We start from the raw sequence: 20595 nt of genomic DNA, 5'->3' as shown, positions 1-20595 counted from the left end.
TAAAAATTTAAATACTAAATTTTAAAAATTTAATTATTAAAACTTTAAATTTTAGAATTTAAAAATTTAAATTTTAAAATTAAAAATTTAAATACTAAATTTTAAAAATTTAATTACTAAACCTTTAAATTTTAAAAGTTAAAAATTTAAATACTAAATTTTAAAATTTAAAACTTTAAATTTTAAAATTTATTAAATATTTAAATACTAAATTCTAAAAATTTAATTATTTAAGCTTTAAATTTTAAAATTTATAAATTTAAATACTAAATTTTAAAAATTTAATTATTAAAACTTTAAAATTAAAACTTAAAAAATTTAAATACTATATTTTAAAAATTTATTTATTAAAATTTTAAATTTTAAAATTTAAATATTTAAATACTAAATTTTAAAAATTTAATTATTAAAACTTTAAATTTTAAAATTTAAATATTTAAATAATAAATTTTTAAAAATTTAATTATTAAAGCTTAAAATTTTAAAATTTATAAATTTAAATATTAATTTTTAAAAATTTAATTATTAAAACTTCAAATTTTAAAATTTAAAAATTTAAATACTAAATTTTAAAGTTTAATTATTAAAACTTTAAATTTTAAAATTTAAAAATTTAAAACTAAATTTTAAAAATTTATTTATTAAAATTTTAAATTTTAAAATTTAAAAATTTAAATACTAAATTTTAAAAATTTAATTTTTAAAACTTTAAATTTTAAAATTTAAATATTTAATTACTAAATTTAAAAAATTTAATTATAAAAACTTTAAATTTTAAAATTTAAAAATTTAAAAATTTAAATACTAAATTTTAAAAATTTAATTATTAAAACTTTAAATTTTAAAATTTAAATATTTAAATACTAAATTCTAAAAATTTAATTATTAAAACTTTAAAATTAAAACTTTAAAAATTTAAATACTATATTTTAAAAATTTATTTATTAAAATTTTAAATTTTAATATTTAAAAATTTAAATATTAAATTTTAAAAGCTTAATTATTAAAACTTTAAATTTTAAAATTTAAATATTTAAATACTAAATTTTAAAAATTTAATTATTAAAGCCATAAATTTTAAAATTTATAAATTTAAATACTAACTTTTAAAAATTTAATTATTAAAACTTCAAATTTAAGAATTTAAATACTAAATTTTAAAAATTTAATTATTAAAACTTTAACTTTCAAAATTTAAAAATATAAATACCAAATTTTAAAAATTTAATTATTAAAATCTTAAATATTAAAATTTAAAAATTTAAATACTAAATTTTAAAAATTTAAATATTAAAACTTTAAATTTTAAAAATTTAAAAATATAAATACTCAATTTTAAAAATTTAATTATTAAAACTTCAAATTTAAAAATTTAAATACTAAATTTTAAAAATTTAATTATTAAAACTTTAAATATTAAAATTTAAAAATTTTAATACTAAATTTTAAAAATTTAAATATTAAAACTTTAAATTTTAAAATTTAAAAATTTAAATACTAAATTTTAAAAATTTAATTATTAAAACTTTAAATTTTAAAATTTAAAAATTTAAATTTTAAAATTTTAAAATTTAAAAATTTAAATTTTAAAATTTAAAAATTTAAATTTTAATATTTAAAAATTTAAATTTAAAAATTTAAATACTAACTTTTAAAAATTTAATTATTAAAACTTTAAATTTTAAAATTTAAAAATTTAAATACTAAATTTTTAAAATTTAATTTCAAAACTTTAAATTTTAAAATTTAAAAATTTAAATACTAAATTTTAATAATTTAAAAATTTAAATACTCAATTTTAAAAATTTAATTATTAAAACTTTAAATTTTAAAATTTAAAAATTTAAATACTAAATTTTAAAAATTTAATTATTAAAACTTTAAATTTTAAAATTTAAAAATTTAAATACTAAATTTAAAAAATTTAATTATTAAAACTTTAAATTTCAAAATATAAAAATTTAAAAATTTAAACACTAAATTTAAAAAATTTAATTATTAAAACTTTAAATTTAAAAATTTAAATACTAAATTTTAAAAATTTAATTATTAAAACTTTAAATTTTAAAATTTAAAAATTTAAATACTAAATTTTTAAAATTTAATTTCAAAACTTTAAATTTTAAAATTTAAAAATTTAAATACTAAATTTTAATAATTTAAAAATTTAAATACTCAATTTTAAAAATTTAATTATTAAAACTTTAAATTTTAAAATTTAAAAATTTAAATACTAAATTTTAAAAATTTAAATATTAAAACTTTAAATTTTAAAATTTAAAAATTCAAATACCAAATTTTAAAAATTTAATTATTAAAACTTTAAATTTTAAAATTTAAAAATTTAAATACTAAATTTTAAAAATTTAATTATTAAAACTTTAAAATTAAAAATTTAAAAATTTAAATACTATATTTTAAAAATTTAATTATTAAAGCTTAAAATTTTAAAATTTATAAATTTAAATACTAACTTTTAAAAATTTAATTACTAAAACTTTAAATTTTAAAATTTAAAAATTTAAATACTAAATTTTAAAAATTTAAATATTAAAACTTTAAATTTAAAATTTAAAAATTTAAATACTAAATTTTAAAAATTTAATTATTAAAACTTTAAATTTTAAAATTTAAATATTTAAATACTAAATTCTAAAAATTTAATTATTAAAGTTTTATATTTTAAAATTTATAAATTTAAATACTAAATTTTAAAAATTTAATTATTAAAACTTTAAAATTAAAACTTTAAAAATTTAAATACTATATTTTAAAAATTTAATTATTAAAACTTTAAATTTTAAAATTTAAATATTTAAATACTAAATTCTAAAAATTTAATTATTAAAGTTTTATATTTTAAAATTTGTAAATTTAAATACTAAATTTTAAAAATTTAAATATTAAAACTTTAAATTTTAAAATTTAAAAATTCAAATACCAAATTTTAAAAATTTAATTATTAAAACTTTAAATTTTAAAATTTAAAAATTTAAATACTAAATTTTAAAAATTTAATTATTAAAACTTTAAATTTTAAAATTTAAAAATTTAAATACTAAATTTTAAAAATTTAAATATTAAAACTTTAAATTTAAAATTTAAAAATTTAAATACTAAATTTTAAAAATTTAATTATTAAAACTATAAATTTTAAAATTTAAATATTTAAATACTAAATTCTAAAAATTTAATTATTAAAGCTTTATATTTTAAAATTTATAAATTTAAATACTAAATTTTAAAAATTTAATTATTAAAACTTTAAAATTAAAACTTTAAAAATTTAAATACTATATTTTAAAAATTTAATTATTAAAGCTTAAAATTTTAAAATTTATAAATTTAAATACTAACTTTTAAAAATTTAATTATTAAAACTTTAAATTTTAAAATTGAAAAATTTAAATACTAAATTTTAAAAATTTAATTATTAAAACTTTAAATTTTAAAATTTAAAAATTTATATACTAAATTTTTAAAATTTAATTTCAAAACTTTAAATTTTAAAATTTAAAAATTTAAATACTAAATTTTAATAATTTAAAAATTTAAATACTCAATTTTAAAAATTTAATTATTAAAACTTTAAATTTTAAAATTTAAAAATTTAAATACTAAATTTTAAAAATTTAATTATTAAAACTTTAAACTTTAAAATTTAAAAATTTAAATACTAAATTTTAAAAATTTAATTATTAAAACTTTAAATTATAAAATTTTAAATTTCAAATACTAAAGTTTAAAAATTTAATTATTAAAACTTTAAATTTTAAAATTTATAAATTTAAATTTTAAAATTTGTAAATTTAAATACTAAATTTTAAAAATTTAAATATTAAAACTTTAAATTTTAAAATTTAAAAATTCAAATACCAAATTTTAACAATTTAATTATTAAAACTTTAAATTTTAAAATTTAAAAATTTAAATACTAAATTTTAAAAATTTAATTATTAAAACTTTAAATTTTAGAATTTAAAAATTTAAATTTTAAAATTTAAAAATTTAAATACTAAATTTTAAAAATTTAATTATTAAAACTTTAAATTTTAAAATTTAAAAATTTAAATACTAAATTTTAAAAATTTAAATATTAAAACTTTAAATTTAAAATTTAAAAATTTAAATACTAAATTTTAAAAATTTAATTATTAAAACTTTAAATTTTAAAATTTAAATATTTAAATACTAAATTCTAAAAATTTAATTATTAAAGCTTTATATTTTAAAATTTATAAATTTAAATACTAAATTTTAAAAATTTAATTATTAAAACTTTAAAATTAAAACTTTAAAAATTTAAATACTATATTTTAAAAATTTAATTATTAAAGCTTAAAATTTTAAAATTTATAAATTTAAATACTAACTTTTAAAAATTTAATTATTAAAACTTTAAATTTTAAAATTGAAAAATTTAAATACTAAATTTTAAAAATTTAATTATTAAAACTTTATATTTTAAAATTTAAAAATTTAAAAATTTAAATACTAAATATTAAAAATTTAATTATTAAAACATTAAATTTAAATACTAAATTTTAAAAATTTAATTATTAAAACTTTAAATTTTAAAATTTAAAAATTTAAATACTAAATTTTAAAAATTTAATTATTAAAACTTTAAATTATAAAATTTTAAATTTTAAATACTAAAGTTTAAAAATTTAATTATTAAAACTTTAAATTTTAAAATTTAAAAATTTAAATTTTAAAATTTGCAAATTTAAATACTAAATTTTAAAAATTTAAATATTAAAACTTTAAATTTTAAAATTTAAAAATTCAAATACTAAATTTTAAAAATTTAATTATTAAAACTTTAAATTTTAAAATTTAAAAATTTAAATACTAAATTTTAAAAATTTAATTATTAAAACTTTAAATTTTAAAATTTAAATATTTAAATACTAAATTCTAAAAATTTAATTATTAAAGCTTTAAATTTTAAAATTTATAAATTTAAATACTAAATTCTAAAAATTTAATTATTAAAGCTTTAAATTTTAAAATTTATAAATTTAAACACTAAATTTTAAAAATTTAATTATTAAAACTTTAAAATTGAAACTTTAAAAATTTAAATACTATATTTTAAAAATTTAGTTATTAAAACTTTAAATTTTAATATTTAAAAATTTATATACTAAATTTTAAAAGTTTAATTATTAAAACTTTAAATTTTAAAATTTAAATATTTAAATACTAAATTTTAAAAATTTAATTATTAAAGCTTAAAATTTTAAAATTAATAAATTTAAATACTAACTTTTAAAAATTTAATTATTAAAACTTTAAATTTTAAAATTGAAAAATTTAAATACTAAATTTTAAAAATTTAATTATTAAAACTTTAAATTTTTAAATTTGAAAATTTAAATACTAAATTTTAAAAATTTAATTATTAAAACTTTAAATTTAAAAATTTAAAAATTTAAATACTAAATTTTAAAAATTTAATTATTAAAGCTTTAAATTTTAAAAATTTAAAAATTTAAATATTCAATTTTAAAAATTTAATTATTAAAACTTTAAATTTAAAAATTTAAATACTAAATTTCAAAAATTTAATTATTAAAACTTTAAATTTTAAAATTTAAAAATTTAAATACTAAATTTTAAAAATTTAATTATTAAAACTTTAAATTTTAAAATTTAAATATTTAAATACTAAATTCTAAAAATTTAATTATTAAAGCTTTAAATTTTAAAATTTATAAATTTAAATACTAAATTTTAAAAATTTAATTATTAAAACTTTAAAATTAAAACTTAAAAAATTTAAATACTATATTTTTAAAAATTTATTTATTAAAATTTTAAATTTTAAAATTTAAATATTTAAATACTAAATTTTAAAAATTTAATTATTAAAACTTTAAATTTTAAAATTTAAATATTTAAATAATAAATTTTAAAAATTTAATTATTAAAGCTTAAAATTTTAAAATTTATAAATTTAAATATTAATTTTTAAAAATTTAATTATTAAAACTTCAAATTTTAAAATATAAAAATTTAAATACTAAATTTTAAAGTTTAATTATTAAAACTTTAAATTTTAAAATTTAAAAATTTAAAACTAAATTTTAAAAATTTAATTATTAAAAATTTAAATTTTAAAATTTAAAAATTTAAATTTTAAAATTTAAAAATTTAAATACTAAATTTTAAAAATTTAATTATTAAAACTTTAAATTTTAAAATTTAAAAATTAAAAACTAAATTTTAAAAATTTATTTATTAAAATTTTAAATTTTAAAATTTAAAAATTTAAATACTAAATTTTAAAAATTTAATTTTTAAAACTTTAAATTTTAAAATTTAAATATTTAATTACTAAATTTTAAAAATGTAATTATTAAGGCTATATATTTTAAAATTTATAAATTTAAATACTAAATTTTAAAAATTTAATTATTAAAACTTTAAATTTTAAAATTTAAAAATTTAAATTTTAAAATTTAAAAATTTAAATACTAAATTTAAAAAATTTAATTATAAAAACTTTAAATTTTAAAATTTAAAAATTTAAAAATTTAAATACTAAATTTTAAAAATTTAATTATTAAAACTTTAAATTTTAAAATTTAAATATTTAAATACTAAATTCTAAAAATTTAATTATTAAAACTTTAAAATTAAAACTTTAAAAATTTAAATACTATATTTTAAAAATTTATTTATTAAAATTTTAAATTTTAATATTTAAAAATTTAAATATTAAATTTTAAAAGCTTAATTATTAAAACTTTAAATTTTAAATTTTAAATATTTAAATACTAAATTTTAAAAATTTAATTATTAAAGCCATAAATTTTAAAATTTATAAATTTAAATACTAACTTTTAAAAATTTAATTATTAAAACTTCAAATTTAAGAATTTAAATACTAAATTTTAAAAATTTAATTATTAAAACTTTAACTTTCAAAATTTAAAAATATAAATACCAAATTTTAAAAATTTAATTATTAAAACCTTAAATATTAAAATTTAAAAATTTAAATACTAAATTTTAAAAATTTAAATATTAAAACTTTAAATTTTAAAAATTTAAAAATACAAATACTCAATTTTAAAAATTTAATTATTAAAACTTCAAATTTAAAAATTTAAATACTAAATTTTAAAAATTTAATTATTAAAACTTTAAATATTAAAATTTAAAAATTTTAATACTAAATTTTAAAAATTTAAATATTAAAACTTTAAATTTTAAAATTTAAAAATTTAAATACTAAATTTTAAAAATTTAATTATTAAAACTTTAAATTTTAAAATTTAAAAATTTAAATTTTAAAATTTTAAAATTTAAAAATTTAAATTTTAAAATTTAAAAATTTAAATTTTAATATTTAAAAATTCAAATTTAAAAATTTAAATACTAACTTTTAAAAATTTAATTATTAAAACTTTAAATTTTAAAATTGAAAAATTTAAATACTAAATTTTAAAAATTTAATTATTAAAACTTTAAATTTTAAAATTTAAAAATATAAATACTTACTTTTAAAAATTTAATTATTAAAACTTTAAATTTTAAAATTGAAAAATTTAAATTTTAAAATTTAAAAATTTAAATACTAAATTTAAAAAATTTAATTATAAAAACTTTAAATTTTAAAATTTAAAAATTTAAAAATTTAAATACTAAATTTTAAAAATTTAATTATTAAAACTTTAAATTTTAAAATTTAAAAATTAAAAACTAAATTTTAAAAATTTATTTATTAAAATTTTAAATTTTAAAATTTAAAAATTTAAATACTAAATTTTAAAAATTTAATTTTTAAAACTTTAAATTTTAAAATTTAAATATTTAATTACTAAATTTTAAAAATTTAATTATTAAGGCTATATATTTTAAAATTTATAAATTTAAATACTAAATTTTAAAAATTTAATTATTAAAACTTTAAATTTTAAAATTTAAAAATTTAAATTTTAAAATTTAAAAATTTAAATACTAAATTTAAAAAATTTAATTATAAAAACTTTAAATTTTAAAATTTAAAAATTTAAAAATTTAAATACTAAATTTTAAAAATTTAATTATTAAAACTTTAAATTTTAAAATTTAAATATTTAAATACTAAATTCTAAAAATTTAATTATTAAAACTTTAAAATTAAAACTTTAAAAATTTAAATACTATATTTTAAAAATTTATTTATTAAAATTTTAAATTTTAATATTTAAAAATTTAAATATTAAATTTTAAAAGCTTAATTATTAAAACTTTAAATTTTAAAATTTAAATATTTAAATACTAAATTTTAAAAATTTAATTATTAAAGCCATAAATTTTAAAATTTATAAATTTAAATACTAACTTTTAAAAATTTAATTATTAAAACTTCAAATTTAAGAATTTAAATACTAAATTTTAAAAATTTAATTATTAAAACTTTAACTTTCAAAATTTAAAAATATAAATACCAAATTTTAAAAATTTAATTATTAAAACCTTAAATATTAAAATTTAAAAATTTAAATACTAAATTTTAAAAATTTAAATATTAAAACTTTAAATTTTAAAAATTTAAAAATATAAATACTCAATTTTAAAAATTTAATTATTAAAACTTCAAATTTAAAAATTTAAATACTAAATTTTAAAAATTTAATTATTAAAACTTTAAATATTAAAATTTAAAAATTTTAATACTAAATTTTAAAAATTTAAATATTAAAACTTTAAATTTTAAAATTTAAAAATTTAAATACTAAATTTTAAAAATTTAATTATTAAAACTTTAAATTTTAAAATTTAAAAATTTAAATTTTAAAATTTTAAAATTTAAAAATTTAAATTTTAAAATTTAAAAATTTAAATTTTAATATTTAAAAATTTAAATTTAAAAATTTAAATACTAACTTTTAAAAATTTAATTATTAAAACTTTAAATTTTAAAATTGAAAAATTTAATTACTAAATTTTAAAAATTTAATTATTAAAACTTTAAATTTTAAAATTTAAAAATATAAATACTTACTTTTAAAAATTTAATTATTAAAACTTTAAATTTTAAAATTGAAAAATTTAAATTTTAAAATTTAAAAATTTAAATACTAAATTTAAAAAATTTAATTATAAAAACTTTAAATTTTAAAATTTAAAAATTTAAAAATTTAAATACTAAATTTTAAAAATTTAATTATTAAAACTTTAAATTTTAAAATTTAAATATTTAAATACTAAATTCTAAAAATTTAATTATTAAAACTTTAAAATTAAAACTTTAAAAATTTAAATACTATATTTTAAAAATTTATTTATTAAAATTTTAAATTTTAATATTTAAAAATTTAAATATTAAATTTTAAAAGCTTAATTATTAAAACTTTAAATTTTAAAATTTAAATATTTAAATACTAAATTTTAAAAATTTAATTATTAAAGCCATAAATTTTAAAATTTATAAATTTAAATACTAACTTTTAAAAATTTAATTATTAAAACTTCAAATTTAAGAATTTAAATACTAAATTTTAAAAATTTAATTATTAAAACTTTAACTTTCAAAATTTAAAAATATAAATACCAAATTTTAAAAATTTAATTATTAAAACCTTAAATATTAAAATTTAAAAATTTAAATACTAAATTTTAAAAATTTAAATATTAAAACTTTAAATTTTAAAAATTTAAAAATATAAATACTCAATTTTAAAAATTTAATTATTAAAACTTCAAATTTAAAAATTTAAATACTAAATTTTAAAAATTTAATTATTAAAACTTTAAATATTAAAATTTAAAAATTTTAATACTAAATTTTAAAAATTTAAATATTAAAACTTTAAATTTTAAAATTTAAAAATTTAAATACTAAATTTTAAAAATTTAATTATTAAAACTTTAAATTTTAAAATTTAAAAATTTAAATTTTAAAATTTTAAAATTTAAAAATTTATATTTTAAAATTTAAAAATTTAAATTTTAATATTTAAAAATTTAAATTTAAAAATTTAAATACTAACTTTTAAAAATTTAATTATTAAAACTTTAAATTTTAAAATTGAAAAATTTAAATACTAAATTTTAAAAATTTAATTATTAAAGTTTTAAATTTTAAAATTTAAAAATTTAAATTTTAAAATTTAAAAATTTAAATTTTAAAATTTAAAAATTTAAATTTTAATATTTAAAAATTTAAATTTAAAAATTTAAATACTAACTTTTAAAAATTTAATTATTAAAACTTTAAATTTTAAAATTTAAAAATTTAAATTTTAAAATTTAAAAATTTAAATACTAAATTTAAAAAATTTAATTATTAAAACTTTAAATTTCAAAATATAAAAATTTAAAAATTTAAATACTAAATTTAAAAAATTTAATTATTAAAACTTTAAATTTAAAAATTTAAATATTAAATTTTAAAAATTTAATTATTAAAACTTTAAATTTTAAAATTTAAAAATTTAAATACTAAATTTTTAAAATTTAATTTCAAAACTTTAAATTTTAAAATTTAAAAATTTAAATACTAAATTTTAATAATTTAAAAATTTAAATACTCAATTTTAAAAATTTAATTATTATAATTTTAAATTAAAAAATTTTAAATTTTAAATGCTAAATTTTAAAAATTTAATTATTAAAACTTTAAATTTTAGAATTTAAAAATTTAAATTTTAAAATTTAAAAATTTAAATACTAAATTTTAAAAATTTAATTATTAAAACTTTAAATTTTAAAATTTAAAAATTTAAATACTAAATTTTAAAAATTTAAATATTAAAACTTTAGATTTAAAATTTAAAAATTTAAATACTAAATTTTAAAAATTTAATTATTAAAACTTTAAAATTAGAACTTTAAAAATTTAAATACTATATTTTAAAAATTTAATTATTAAAGCTTAAAATTTTAAAATTTATAAATTTAAATACTAACTTTTAAAAATTTAATTATTAAAACTTTAAATTTTAAAATTGAAAAATTTAAATACTAAATTTTAAAAATTTAATTATTAAAACTTTATATTTTAAAATTTAAAAATTTAAAAATTTAAATACTAAATATTAAAAATTTAATTATTAAAACATTAAATTTAAATACTAAATTTTAAAAATTTAATTATTAAAACTTTAAATTTTAAAATTTAAAAATTTAAATACTAAATTTTAAAAATTTAATTATTAAAACTTTAAATTATAAAATTTTAAATTTTAAATACTAAAGTTTAAAAATTTAATTATTAAAACTTTAAATTTTAAAATTTAAAAATTTAAATTTTAAAATTTGCAAATTTAAATACTAAATTTTAAAAATTTAAATATTAAAACTTTAAATTTTAAAATTTAAAAATTCAAATACTAAATTTTAAAAATTTAATTATTAAAACTTTAAATTTTAAAATTTAAAAATTTAAATACTAAATTTTAAAAATTTAATTATTAAAACTTTAAATTTTAAAATTTAAATATTTAAATACTAAATTCTAAAAATTTAATTATTAAAGCTTTAAATTTTAAAATTTATAAATTTAAATACTAAATTCTAAAAATTTAATTATTAAAGCTTTAAATTTTAAAATTTATAAATTTAAATACTAAATTTTAAAAATTTAATTATTAAAACTTTAAAATTGAAACTTTAAAAATTTAAATACTATATTTTAAAAATTTAGTTATTAAAACTTTAAATTTTAATATTTAAAAATTTATATACTAAATTTTAAAAGTTTAATTATTAAAACTTTAAATTTTAAAATTTAAATATTTAAATACTAAATTTTAAAAATTTAATTATTAAAGCTTAAAATTTTAAAATTAATAAATTTAAATACTAACTTTTAAAAATTTAATTATTAAAACTTCAAATTTTAAAATTGAAAAATTTAAATACTAAATTTTAAAAATTTAATTATTAAAACTTTAAATTTTTAAATTTGAAAATTTAAATACTAAATTTTAAAAATTTAATTATTAAAGCTTAAAATTTTAAAATTAATAAATTTAAATACTAACTTTTAAAAATTTAATTATTAAAACTTCAAATTTTAAAATTGAAAAATTTAAATACTAAATTTTAAAAATTTAATTATTAAAACTTTAAATTTTTAAATTTGAAAATTTAAATACTAAATTTTAAAAATTTAATTATTAAAACTTTAAAATTAGAACTTTAAAAATTTAAATACTATATTTTAAAAATTTAATTATTAAAGCTTAAAATTTTAAAATTTATAAATTTAAATACTAACTTTTAAAAATTTAATTATTAAAACTTTAAATTTTAAAATTGAAAAATTTAAATACTAAATTTTAAAAATTTAATTATTAAAACTTTATATTTTAAAATTTAAAAATTTAAAAATTTAAATACTAAATATTAAAAATTTAATTATTAAAACATTAAATTTAAATACTAAATTTTAAAAATTTAATTATTAAAACTTTAAATTTTAAAATTGAAAAATTTAAATACTAAATTTTAAAAATTTAATTATTAAAACTTTATATTTTAAAATTTAAAAATTTAAAAATTTAAATACTAAATATTAAAAATTTAATTATTAAAACATTAAATTTAAATACTAAATTTTAAAAATTTAATTATTAAAACTTTAAATTTTAAAATTAATAAATTTAAATACTAACTTTTAAAAATTTAATTATTAAAACTTCAAATTTTAAAATTGAAAAATTTAAATACTAAATTCTAAAAATTTAATTATTAAAGCTTTAAATTTTAAAATTTATAAATTTAAATACTAAATTTTAAAAATTTAATTATTAAAACTTTAAAATTGAAACTTTAAAAATTTAAATACTATATTTTAAAAATTTAGTTATTAAAACTTTAAATTTTAATATTTAAAAATTTATATACTAAATTTTAAAAGTTTAATTATTAAAACTTTAAATTTTAAAATTTAAATATTTAAATACTAAATTCTAAAAATTTAATTATTAAAGCTTAAAATTTTAAAATTAATAAATTTAAATACTAACTTTTAAAAATATAATTATTAAAACTTCAAATTTTAAAATTGAAAAATTTAAATACTAAATTTTAAAAATTTAATTATTAAAACTTTAAATTTTTAAATTTGAAAATTTAAATACTAAATTTTAAAAATTTAATTATTAAAACTTTAAATTTAAAAATTTAAAAATTTAAATACTAAATTTTAAAAATTTAATTATTAAAGCTTTAAATTTTAAAAATTTAAAAATTTAAATATTCAATTTTAAAAATTTAATTATTAAAACTTTAAATTTAAAAATTTAAATACTAAATTTCAAAAATTTAATTATTAAAACTTTAAATTTTAAAATTTAAAACTTTAAATTTTAATATTTAAAAATTTAAATTTAAAAATTTAAATACTAACTTTTAAAAATTTAATTATTAAAACTTTAAATTTAAAAATTTAAATACTAAATTTTAGAAATTTAATTATTAAAACTTTAAATTTTAAAATATAAAAATTTAAATACTAAATTTTAATAATTTAAAAATTTAAATACCAAATTTTAAAAATTTAATTATTAAAACTTTAAATTTTAAAATTTAAAAATTTAAAAATTTAAATACTAAATATTAAAAATTTAATTATTAAAACATTAAATTTAAAAATTTAGATACTAAATTTTAAAAATTTAATTTCAAAACTTTAAATTTTAAAATTTAAAAATTTAAATACTAAATTTTAATAATTTAAAAATTTAAATACTCAATTTTAAAAATTTAATTATTAAAACTTTAAATTATTAAATTTTAAATTTTAAATAATAAATTTTAAAAATTTAATTATTAAAACTTTAAATTTTAAAATTTAAAAATTTAAATTTTAAAATTTGTAAATTTAAATACCAAATTTTAAAAATTTAAATATTAAAACTTTAAATTTTAAAATTTAAAAATTCAAATACTAAATTTTAAAAATTTAATTATTAAAACTTTAAACTTTAAAATTTAAAAATTTAAATACTAAATTTTAAAAATTTAATTATTAAAACTTTAAATTTTAGAATTTAAAAATTTAAATTTTAAAATTAAAAATTTAAATACTAAATTTTAAAAATTTAATTATTAAACCTTTAAATTTTAAAAGTTAAAAATTTAAATACTAAATTTTAAAATTTAAAACTTTAAATTTTAAAATTTATTAAATATTTAAATACTAAATTCTAAAAATTTAATTATTAAAGCTTTAAATTTTAAAATTTATAAATTTAAATACTAAATTTTAAAAATTTAATTATTAAAACTTTAAAATTAAAACTTAAAAAATTTAAATACTATATTTTTAAAAATTTATTTATTAAAATTTTAAATTTTAAAATTTAAATATTTAAATACTAAATTTTAAAAATTTAATTATTAAAACTTTAAATTTTAAAATTTAAATATTTAAATAATAAATTTTAAAAATTTAATTATTAAAGCTTAAAATTTTAAAATTTATAAATTTAAATATTAATTTTTAAAAATTTAATTATTAAAACTTTAAATTTTAAAATTTAAAAATTTAAAACTAAATTTTAAAAATTTAATTATTAAAAATTTAAATTTTAAAATTTAAAAATTAAAAACTAAATTTTAAAAATTTATTTATTAAAATTTTAAATTTTAAAATTTAAAAATTTAAATACTAAATTTTAAAAATTTAATTTTTAAAACTTTAAATTTTAAAATTTAAATATTTAATTACTAAATTTTAAAAATTTAATTATTAAGGCTATATATTTTAAAATTTATAAATTTAAATACTAAATTTTAAAAATTTAATTATTAAAACTTTAAATTTTAAAATTTAAAAATTTAAATTTTAAAATTTAAAAATTTAAATACTAAATTTATAAAATTTAATTATAAAAACTTTAAATTTTAAAATTTAAAAATTTAAAAATTTAAATACTAAATTTTAAAAATTTAATTATTAAAACTTTAAATTTTAAAATTTAAATATTTAAATACTAAATTCTAAAAATTTAATTATTAAAACTTTAAAATTAAAACTTTAAAAATTTAAATACTATATTTTAAAAATTTATTTATTAAAATTTTAAATTTTAATATTTAAAAATTTAAATATTAAATTTTAAAAGCTTAATTATTAAAACTTTAAATTTTAAAATTTAAATATTTAAATACTAAATTTTAAAAATTTAATTATTAAAGCCATAAATTTTAAAATTTATAAATTTAAATACTAACTTTTAAAAATTTAATTATTAAAACTTCAAATTTAAGAATTTAAATACTAAATTTTAAAAATTTAATTATTAAAACTTTAACTTTCAAAATTTAAAAATATAAATACCAAATTTTAAAAATTTAATTATTAAAACCTTAAATATTAAAATTTAAAAATTTAAATACTAAATTTTAAAAATTTAAATATTAAAACTTTAAATTTTAAAAATTTAAAAATATAAATACTCAATTTTAAAAATTTAATTATTAAAACTTCAAATTTAAAAATTTAAATACTAAATTTTAAAAATTTAATTATTAAAACTTTAAATTTTAAAATTTAAAAATTTAAATTTTAAAATTTTAAAATTTAAAAATTTATATTTTAAAATTTAAAAATTTAAATTTTAATATTTAAAAATTTAAATTTAAAAATTTAAATACTAACTTTTAAAAATTTAATTATTAAAACTTTAAATTTTAAAATTGAAAAATTTAAATACTAAATTTTAAAAATTTAATTATTAAAATTTTAAATTTTAAAATTTAAAAATTTAAATTTTAAAATTTAAAAATTTAAATTTTAAAATTTAAAAATTTAAATTTTAATATTTAAAAATTTAAATTTAAAAATTTAAATACTAACTTTTAAAAATTTAATTATTAAAACTTTAAATTTTAAAATTTAAAAATTTAAATTTTAAAATTTAAAAATTTAAATACTAAATTTAAAAAATTTAATTATTAAAACTTTAAATTTCAAAATATAAAAATTTAAAAATTTAAATACTAAATTTAAAAAATTTAATTATTAAAACTTTAAATTTAAAAATTTAAATATTAAATTTTAAAAATTTAATTATTAAAACTTTAAATTTTAAAATTTAAAAATTTAAATACTAAATTTTTAAAATTTAATTTCAAAACTTTAAATTTTAAAATTTAAAAATTTAAATACTAAATTTTAATAATTTAAAAATTTAAATACTCAATTTTAAAAATTTAATTATTAAAACTTTAAATTTTAAAATTTAAAAATTTAAATACTAAATTTTAAAAATTTAATTATTAAAACTTTAAATTATAAAATTTTAAATTTCAAATACTAAAGTTTAAAAATTTAATTATTAAAACTTTAAATTTTAAAATTTATAAATTTAAATTTTAAAATTTGTAAATTTAAATACTAAATTTTAAAAATTTAAATATTAAAACTTTAAATTTTAAAATTTAAAAATTCAAATACCAAATTTTAAAAATTTAATTATTAAAACTTTAAATTTTAAAATTTAAAAATTTAAATACTAAATTTTAAAAATTTAATTATTAAAACTTTAAAATTAAAACTTTAAAAATTTAAATACTAAATTTTAAAAATTTAATTATTAAAACTTTAAATATTAAAATTTAAAAATTTTAATACTAAATTTTAAAAATTTAAATATTAAAACTTTAAATTTTAAAATTTAAAAATTTAAATACTAAATTTTAAAAATTTAATTATTAAAACTTTAAATTTTAAAATTTAAAAATTTAAATTTTAAAATTTTAAAATTTAAAAATTTATATTTTAAAATTTAAAAATTTAAATTTTAATATTTAAAAATTTAAATTTAAAAATTTAAATACTAACTTTTAAAAATTTAATTATTAAAACTTTAAATTTTAAAATTGAAAAATTTAAATACTAAATTTTAAAAATTTAATTATTAAAATTTTAAATTTTAAAATTTAAAAATTTAAATTTTAAAATTTAAAAATTTAAATTTTAAAATTTAAAAATTTAAATTTTAATATTTAAAAATTTAAATTTAAAAATTTAAATACTAACTTTTAAAAATTTAATTATTAAAACTTTAAATTTTAAAATTTAAAAATTTAAATTTTAAAATTTAAAAATTTAAATTTTAAAATTTAAAAATTTAAATACTAAATTTAAAAAATTTAATTATTAAAACTTTAAATTTCAAAATATAAAAATTTAAAAATTTAAATACTAAATTTAAAAAATTTAATTATTAAAACTTTAAATTTAAAAATTTAAATATTAAATTTTAAAAATATAATTATTAAAACTTTAAATTTTAAAATTTAAAAATTTAAATACTAAATTTTTAAAATTTAATTTCAAAACTTTAAATTTTAAAATTTAAAAATTTAAATACTAAATTTTAATAATTTAAAAATTTAAATACTCAATTTTAAAAATTTAATTATTAAAACTTTAAATTTTAAAATTTAAAAATTTAAATACTAAATTTTAAAAATTTAATTATTAAAACTTTAAATTTTAAAATTTAAAAATTTAAATACTAAATTTTAAAAATTTAATTATTAAAACTTTAAATTATAAAATTTTAAATTTCAAATACTAAAGTTTAAAAATTTAATTATTAAAACTTTAAATTTTAAAATTTATAAATTTAAATTTTAAAATTTGTAAATTTAAATACTAAATTTTAAAAATTTAAATATTAAAACTTTAAATTTTAAAATTTAAAAATTCAAATACCAAATTTTAAAAATTTAATTATTAAAACTTTAAATTTTAAAATTTAAAAATTTAAATACTAAATTTTAAAAATTTAATTATTAAAACTTTAAATTTTAGAATTTAAAAATTTAAATTTTAAAATTTAAAAATTTAAATACTAAATTTTAAAAATTTAATTATTAAAACTTTAAATTTTAAAATTTAAAAATTTAAATACTAAATTTTAAAAATTTAAATATTAAAACTTTAAATTTAAAATTTAAAAATTTAAATACTAAATTTTAAAAATTTAATTATTAAAACATTAAATTTTAAAATTTATATATTTAAATACTAAATTCTAAAAATTTAATTATTAAAGCTTTATATTTTAAAATTTATAAATTTAAACACTAAATTTTAAAAATTTAATTATTAAAACTTTAAAATTAAAACTTTAAAAATTTAAATACTATATTTTAAAAATTTAATTATTAAAGCTTAAAATTTTAAAATTTATAAATTTAAATACTAACTTTTAAAAATTTAATTATTAAAACTTTAAATTTTAAAATTGAAAAATTTAAATACTAAATTTTAAAAATTTAATTATTAAAACTTTAAATTTTAAAATTTAAAAATTTAAATACTAAATTTTTAAAATTTAATTTCAAAACTTTAAATTTTAAAATTTAAAAATTTAAATACTAAATTTTAATAATTTAAAAATTTAAATACTCAATTTTAAAAATTTAATTATTAAAACTTTAAATTTTAAAATTTAAAAATTTAAATACTAAATTTTAAAAATTTAATTATTAAAACTTTAAATTTTAAAATTTAAAAATTTAAATACTAAATTTTAAAAATTTAATTATTAAAACTTTAAATTATAAAATTTTAAATTTCAAATACTAAAGTTTAAAAATTTAATTTTTAAAACTTTAAATTTTAAAATTTATAAATTTAAATTATAAAATTTGTAAATTTAAATACTAAATTTTAAAAATTTAAATATTAAAACTTTAAATTTTAAAATTTAAAAATTCAAATACCAAATTTTAAAAATTTAATTATTAAAACTTTAAATTTTAAAATTTAAAAATTTAAATACTAAATTTTAAAAATTTAATTATTAAAACTTTAAATTTTAGAATTTAAAAATTTAAATTTTAAAATTTAAAAATTTAAATACTAAATTTTAAAAATTTAATTATTAAAACTTTAAATTTTAAAATTTAAAAATTTAAATACTAAATTTTAAAAATTTAAATATTAAAACTTTAAATTTAAAATTTAAAAATTTAAATACTAAATTTTAAAAATTTAATTATTAAAACTTTAAATTTTAAAATTTAAATATTTAAATACTAAATTCTAAAAATTTAATTATTAAAGCTTTATATTTTAAAATTTATAAATTTAAATACTAAATTTTAAAAATTTAATTATTAAAACTTTAAAATTAAAACTTTAAAAATTTAAATACTATATTTTAAAAATTTAATTATTAAAGCTTAAAATTTTAAAATTTATAAATTTAAATACTAACTTTTAAAAATTTAATTATTAAAACTTTAAATTTTAAAATTGAAAAATTTAAATACTAAATTTTAAAAATTTAATTATTAAAACTTTATACTTTAAAATTTAAAAATTTAAAAATTTAAATACTAAATATTAAAAATTTAATTATTAAAACATTAAATTTAAATACTAAATTTTAAAAATTTAATTATTAAAACTTTAAATTTTAAAATTTAAAAATTTAAATACTAAATTTTAAAAATTTAATTATTAAAACTTTAAATTATAAAATTTTAAATTTCAAATACTAAAGTTTAAAAATTTAATTATTAAAACTTTAAATTTTAAAATTTAAAAATTTAAATTTTAAAATTTGCAAATTTAAATACTAAATTTTAAAAATTTAAATATTAAAACTTCAAATTTTAAAATTTAAAAATTCAAATACTAAATTTTAAAAATTTAATTATTAAAACTTTAAATTTTAAAATTTAAAAATTTAAATACTAAATTTTAAAAATTTAATTATTAAAACTTTAAATTTTAAAATTTAAATATTTAAATACTAAATTCTAAAAATTTAATTATTAAAGCTTTAAATTTTAAAATTTATAAATTTAAATACTAAATTCTAAAAATTTAATTATTAAAGCTTTAAATTTTAAAATTTATAAATTTAAATACTAAATTTTAAAAATTTAATTATTAAAACTTTAAAATTGAAACTTTAAAAATTTAAATACTATATTTTAAAAATTTAATTATTAAAACTTTAAATTTTAATATTTAAAAATTTATATACTAAATTTTAAAAGTTTAATTATTAAAACTTTAAATTTTAAAATTTAAATATTTAAATACTAAATTTTAAAAATTTAATTATTAAAGCTTAAAATTTTAAAATTAATAAATTTAAATACTAACTTTTAAAAATTTAATTATTAAAACTTTAAATTTTAAAATTGAAAAATTTAAATACTAAATTTTAAAAATTTAATTATTAAAACTTTAAATTCTTAAATTTGAAAATTTAAATACTAAATTTTAAAAATTTAATTATTAAAACTTTAAATTTAAAAATTTAAAAATTTAAATACTAAATTTTAAAAATTTAATTATTAAAGCTTTAAATTTTAAAAATTTAAAAATTTAAATATTCAATTTTAAAAATTTAATTATTAAAACTTTAAATTTAAAAATTTAAATACTAAATTTCAAAAATTTAATTATTAAAACTTTAAATTTTAAAATTTAAAATTTTAAATTTTAATATTTAAAAATTTAAATTTAAAAATTTAAATACTAACTTTTAAAAATTTAATTATTAAAACTTTAAATTTAAAAATTTAAATACTAAATTTTAGAAATTTAATTATTAAAACTTTAAATTTTAAAATATAAAAATTTAAATACTAAATTTTAATAATTTAAAA

This window comes from Aethina tumida, chromosome 1, assembly GCF_024364675.1.
Source record: "Aethina tumida isolate Nest 87 chromosome 1, icAetTumi1.1, whole genome shotgun sequence".
NCBI classification, from domain to species: Eukaryota; Metazoa; Arthropoda; class Insecta; order Coleoptera; family Nitidulidae; genus Aethina; species Aethina tumida.
The sequence above is the reverse complement of the archived record's forward strand: the minus strand, read 5'-3'. Positions refer to the sequence as shown.